This window comes from Quercus robur, chromosome 8, assembly GCF_932294415.1.
Source record: "Quercus robur chromosome 8, dhQueRobu3.1, whole genome shotgun sequence".
NCBI classification, from domain to species: domain Eukaryota; kingdom Viridiplantae; phylum Streptophyta; class Magnoliopsida; order Fagales; family Fagaceae; genus Quercus; species Quercus robur.
Window position 1 is genome coordinate 44,835,660 of NC_065541.1, and position 6,801 is coordinate 44,842,460.

A 6,801-nucleotide genomic window follows, 5' to 3' on the forward strand; every position below is an offset into this window, starting at 1 on the left:
GATGGGTGAGATTCAAAATCAATTCAATAAAACAATTAAATAAGAAAAAATTAAATCCTAAAAAAACTAGAATAGAATTGTAGTTATTTTCGACCTTAGAAAACAAACTATTTAATCCCTAAAAATATCATCCAATAAAAACTAAGGGCCCATTTGTTACCGTTGTTTAAACAATAGTTTTTAGTGTTTAAACAATATTACATGTATTTTCACACATTTTTTTTCACCCACACGTATTTTCAAAAAATACAAACAACGTTATTAGAAATTTTTTACCAAACGGGCCCTAAATTACATGACTATTCTTGAATAACTATTACAATCACCTCCATCTTCTAGCATTTCAGAAGTCTGGCATGTTAGAAGTCCACATCTTGATGTTGTCTTCTGGCAATTCAGATCGAAGTCCACAAGTGGTGGTTGTCCCTAAGAAGCCCCAAAAGTAGGGATGGCAATGGGGCGGGGCGAGGCCGAAGGATGGGGTCTTCGCCCCCGCCCCGCATAGATTTTTCTTGCCCCATCCCCGCCCCGCCCCACATGATGGGGAAAATTTCTTGCCCCATCCCCGCCCCTTAGGGCCCCGCGAAGCCCCGCCCCACCCCACCCCATAAAACTTTATTTCTTGTTAATTTTCCCTACAAATATTACCATTTTTTCAAATAAAATGACATGTTTCAATAATAAAAATATACTTGAACCCAATAAATGTTATAAATTACTAAGTAGTATGCATTATTTTTTTGACTTCGAAGATAGAATTATATTGAAAAAACGGACTGAAGCCCAAAAACTTACAAAAAGCGAGGATACTAGCAGACAGCAGCCCTCCAAAAAATAAAATAAAATAAAATAAAGTAACTGATTGTGTCCAAACAAAGAAAAACTATAAGAAGTATTGGTTGTCTTTTTTTCCTACGCATGTTTAAAATCTCGCACACTCAGGTCCTCCCATTTTGTGACTATTTCATAGAGAATGGGACAAAGTCTCAAACATGTACCTTATAAGTTATAACAGCCAAATGCCCACACACACACAATGACACAGACACAAATATTTAGAGCCTCAGACTCAGGCCCAGACTTGTACCGCATTAAAAAAAAAAAAAAATTATGTTCATGATGAAAAGTAAGTTGAGAAAGACGTATGAATCATGAATGAAATCAGTAATTCAATAGTATATAAATTTGTTTCTAATAAAGACAAAAGAAAACATTAAAATTGGTACCTTATTTCCAAATTTGCTAGAGAGAAAAAAGAGGTAGAGAGCCACGTTAGGTAGAATAAAATAAGCTGATGATATTTTTGTTTAAATAGTAGGGTTTTAGGGTATGAAAAAATTACAATTTAACCCTTATTAATGTGGGGCGGGTCTAAAAAGTGTAAATCCATCCCCACCCCGCCCCGGGGTGTGGGTCTAAAATCTCGCCCCATCCCCGCCCCACCACCTTTGCGGGGTGGGGAAAACCCGCATGGGACGAAGCGGAGAGAGGCAGGTCAAAGCGGGGCGGGGCAAAATTGACATCCCTACCCAAAAGTAAGGTGCTTTCTTTGTAAGACTCACTACTGAGGTTGTCAAGCTCTGGAAGAGCTTTATCAAAAGCTTTATTTGTAAGGTAGCAGGCCCTGAAAAAAAGAGAGCAGGAAAGCAATTTTGACGTCAAACTGATATCTAAAATTCATATTTCCACAGATTTAGGGCAAAACTAGTAGTAATATTTACAAACCTTTCGACTGAATTCATGATATCATGATAGAAAACTGAAAAGTTCAAAGTCAAACCCAATCGAATGGGATTTGTAGGGCCAAATCAGCCTCAGCAAAAGTGGAAGCAGTCTGCAAAGAGATCAAATCAATATCAAAACAGGGAAATAAGTTTTCGTGAACATTCTATCCAAAAAAAAAAAAAGGTTAGGACTTGATGAAACCCTAAAAATATTTTACATAAAGCAAGAAAAAAATAAAGGTGCATCTATTGATATAGAAACGTAAATATTTACATTAATAAAATGATATAATTTGTATGTACGCACCTCATAAGCTTTCATTGACTTATCAGCGACCTCTTTTTTCTCATTACCAGTCTTGAACTATGCAAGATATTGATAATAATCTCCTTTCCTACAACCAACAAGATTTTAATAATCTACAAAACTTTGAATCTAAATAGACCAAGAAAAATAATCATATATTCTTTGAAAACTAGGTCTCACATCTTGTAGTAAAACACCATTGATTCAACTTCAGAAGCTGAAGGAAGAAGATGCTCATCAATCACTGTCATTATATCATTACAAATGGCTGATATCTCTGATTCAACCTTTTTTCTGTACTCCTTAACATGTTTCACATGGTATTCATTTCCTTTCGCTTCTTCCTTCTGCTTTATTGAGGATAGCAACCTCAATGATGCTCTCCTAGCATTAAGCACATTCTTATGCCCAATAGAGAGCAAGTTCCTCTCTTCAGTTGTCAACTCAAGGTCAAGCTTTGCAACTTTCTTCATTGCATCAATCACCTCTGTTAAAATATAAGCAAAGAAGCACAGAAAAGAATCAAATTTTCCAACCTTGATAATTAAGTAAACAACCCCTAAAGTCTTGCTAGTCACTAAGAAAGTCCCTCAGCATATTTGTATGCTTGGAACTGGATATGAAACCATTTGAGGTAAATGAAGCCAGAAAATTGACAAATCTTAGAACAATTTCCAGCAACTAGTTTGCATACAAACAAAACGATCCCAATAAATAATAAATTTCATGCATAGAGAAATTATTATTCCCTTGAGCTTTATCAAGAAACGTGATATAAATCATCCTATTTTTTCCTTGAACTTTACTAAGAAACATGATATAAACTATTAAGGAGGAAAAAAAAATCCAGCCCCTAAGAAAATAAAAACTTTTTCAAAATTCAGTTTTTTTATTTTTATTTTTATTTTAATTAAGTAATCTCAAACTTCCAATTGAAACACACAGATAGACATAAACACGGAGTGATGCTTTGATTAATCTCAAGTTTCACTAATAACTTTGACAATGACAACGTAGAATCTCTCTCTAAACACACATATATAACAATTAATAAATATTGTATTAAACAAACATACACATATAAACATATGTAAATAGATGATTGAATTAGAGAAAACCCTAATGTCCTACTCACCAAGTATATACGTCAAATTTTCTCAGAAGAATTTCTAGCGAGTAGTTTGCATACAAACAGAAAGAGCTGAAAAAATATTAAATTTCATGCATAAAACATTAGTAGTGTTTTTTTTTTTTGGCTGGGAAAATATTTATAACCATACCTAAATTCATCAAAGTTCAAACGAATTATTCATCAAACTAATTTCAGCAACTTATAATATTTTTTTCAAAATAATATATACTTATTAGAGACTAGAGTGATGCATATATGCCGGATTAATCTCAAGTTTCACTGATTACTTTGATAAGGATAGTGTAGAAAATCACACATATATCCATACATAAATAAATAAACAAACATATATATATATATATATATATGCAAATACATAATTGAAATAGAGAAAACCCTAACCATCGTAGCGCTTGGCCTGCTCTGCGAGCTTGGTAGTGTAGACTAAGTTGCAGCGGGAAGCCATGGTTGATCTTTCAGTGAAGTTTCAGGGTTTTTTCGCAGTGAATTTTCTCTACTCTCTGTACTTGATTTATTGTAGCAGATAAAAAGAGTGTGATCGAAGTCTTTGATTTGTCATATATATATATTGGAAGTCTCGTAATCGAACCGGGTTATAATTTAGATTTTAAGGTCAATTTGGAGTGGTTTTGTAGGAAATCATTGAGTCATACTGTACTTTTATTAATGTAAGGTGTCCTGGACCAAAATTCCTAAGTTGTCACTGCCAATTGGAATGTGCCATGTAACTATATGGATTAGACTTTTGAATTAGAGGAGAGACTTGTTGCTACGTACCACGTAACTATATATGCCAGTTTGCATAATTACGTTGACATGACACCTACGTTGTCCGCTCAGTAGGGCAGGTCCCAATTGTAATCATCATATATATATTTTTTTAATAAGATAGGGGAGGGGGGAGGTGGGGCGATCATGTGTGACTCACTCCCTTGGGCATGACCATAGAGGCACCCTCCTACTAGGGAATGTTGGATTGAGTCATAGCTACTGTAACTGGGGTGCCACAGACTTTAGCCTAGCACCCCCAAGAGAGCTAGCAGTAAGGCGCTACGCATGAGTGCTCCCACCTCCCATCCCTGGTACCCGTCAGGGTACAAACAAGGGATCATTGCGTATGCACGTGAGCTCCTACTAGGGAATGTTGGATTGAGTTATAGCTACTGTAACTGGGGTGCCACAGACTTTAGCCTAGCACCCCCAAGAGAGCTAGCAGTAAGGCGCTACGCATGAGTGCTCCCACCTTCCATCCCTGGTACCCGCCAGGGTACAAACAAGGGATCATTGCGTATGCACGTGAGCTCCTTACCGCTAGGCCACCCTTCCTGGGACAATTGTAATCATCATATAGATACACGTTTTGTAGATATCAATTTTTTTTTTTTCACTTCTTTTATTTTATCCTAAAATCAATAACTACTATATTGAAGAAATTTAAAATTCTATCTCAACCAAAAATTCTAATACAAAAAATTTCAAACAAATTAAATAAAATAAATTTTTATATTCATCATCAAAATCATATCTTTAAAGTACCATCACGATGATATTTGACTATTAGTTGATTTTCTAATATTTTGACACATAAATTTTGGTAGTCTCATAATTTTACACCATTTTTTATTAATTTATTCATTATGTCAAAATGAGAGCACTACAAAAAAAGCTACCTATAGCAGTGTCTTTTTAGTGGCATTTGCAAAAAAATGCTACTATAGATACCCTATTGTGGCATTTTCTAAAAATGCTGCTATAGGCATATCTATAGTCGCATTCAAGGGCTCTATAGTGGTGTTTTATAGCACTGGGCCTATAGTAGTGTTTTAAAAATGCCACTATAGGTTTTGGGTCTTAAAAAGACCTATAGTAGCATTCTATGAATGCCACTATAAGTCATTTTTAAAATTTTTATAACCGAATATTCTAGGAATATGCAACTATTTTAAAAAATTCGGTTCAGATTTTTTTAAAATGAGCTATAGTGGCGTATGAATGCCACTAGAGATCCTTTTTAAATATTTTTTATTTTTATAACAGAATATTCTGGGAATATGCCACTATTTTAAAAAATTCGGTTGAGCTTTTTTTTTTTAAAAAAAAAAAAAAAAAGGAGCTATAGTGGCATTTTATGAATGCCACTATAGGCCCTTGTAACGCCACTATAAGTCTCTTTTTTTTTTTTTTTAATTTTTTAAATGAGTTATAGTGGCGTTTGTAAAAAGCTGCTATAGGTCCCTCAATTTTTTTTAGAATTGGGCTATAGCAGCATTTTACAAGCGCCACTATAGGCCCTTGTACACACACACATATATATATATATATAAGAGAACTTTTTAAATTTTATTTTTGGCTGGTTTTATTTTTTTTGAAAGGACCTATAGTGGCATTTATGAAACGTTGCTATAGGTCCCTCAAATATTTTTTTGGGTTGGGCTATAGCAACGTTTTTCAAACGCCACTATAGACCCAAGTAAGACCAAAACCTATAGTGGCATTTTATGAAATGCTACTATAGGTAATTTTTAATTTAATTTATTTTTTTAAAGTTAGCTTTAAAAAAGACCTAGAGGCCCTTGTAAGACAAAGGGCCTATAATGGCGTTTATAAAACGCTGCTATAGGTCCCTCAAAGTTTTTTGTTAGCAGCATTTTACAAATATGCATTTGGAAAACTAAAACCTATAGTGGCATTTATGAAACGCCACTATAGGTCATTTTAACAAAAAAGGAAGAAATAAATAAATAAGGGCCTATATTAGCGTTTTATGAACACCACTGTAGGCCCATTAAGACACAGGACTTAGACTTATAGTACTATAGGTTTTTTTTTTTTTTAAGGACCTATAGTGGTGTTTTATGAATGCCACTATAGGTCCTTTGTTATTTTTATTTTATTTTTTTATAACAACATATTCTAGGAATATGCCACTATTTTAAAAAATTCAGCTGAATCTATTTTAAAAGACCTATAGTGGCGTTATATGAATGCTACAAAAAAAAGATTTTTTTTTTTTTTTAATTCGAAATATCTCATTTACCCCCACTTTTCTCTTTCTTTTTAAAGTTCTTTCTTCTTCCTTAATTTTTTCTTCATCAAATCACATGGTTCTTATTTCTTTTTCTTTTTCTTTCTTTCTTTGTTTCTTTGCAGCTGCTTCTTCACACCTAACTCTCGCCATCCATGCCAGTTAGCCCTTCCCCTTCCTCTTTCCCTCCCTTTATTTCTCCCTCTTTGTTTTTTTGTGTCTTTTTGTCAATAGATCTAGTTTTTTTTTTTTTTTTTTTTTTTTTTTTTTTTTTTTTTTGGCTAGTAAGAAAATAGAGGAAATGATGAAAATTTTGAATGAAGTGGATATTCTAGCAATATTTGTGTCTATTTCTTGATTTGGATTTGGGATTTGATTTTGTGCTTGTATTTGTGTTATTGTGTTGCTGATATTGTGCTTATGTTTAAATCTAGGTTTGTGTTTATGAGCTTGTGCTTTTGTGTTCCTTGAATGGATTTGGTGTTGGAATTGGGTTGGTTTTGTTGAAAGAGATGAGATTTATGGGTTTGTGTTCTTGTATTTTGGAGCATGTTGTGTTTGTATTGTAAGTATGTTGTGTTTGATTTTGAAT

At 33.8% G+C, this 6,801-nt stretch overlaps 1 pseudogene; it reads right to left on the reverse strand.

The window, feature by feature from the left end:
* Positions 1 to 291: 291 nt before the first annotated feature.
* Positions 292 to 3,629, reverse strand: LOC126696349 (14-3-3-like protein D; annotated as a pseudogene).
* Between the last annotated feature and the right edge of the window lie 3,172 nt (positions 3,630 to 6,801).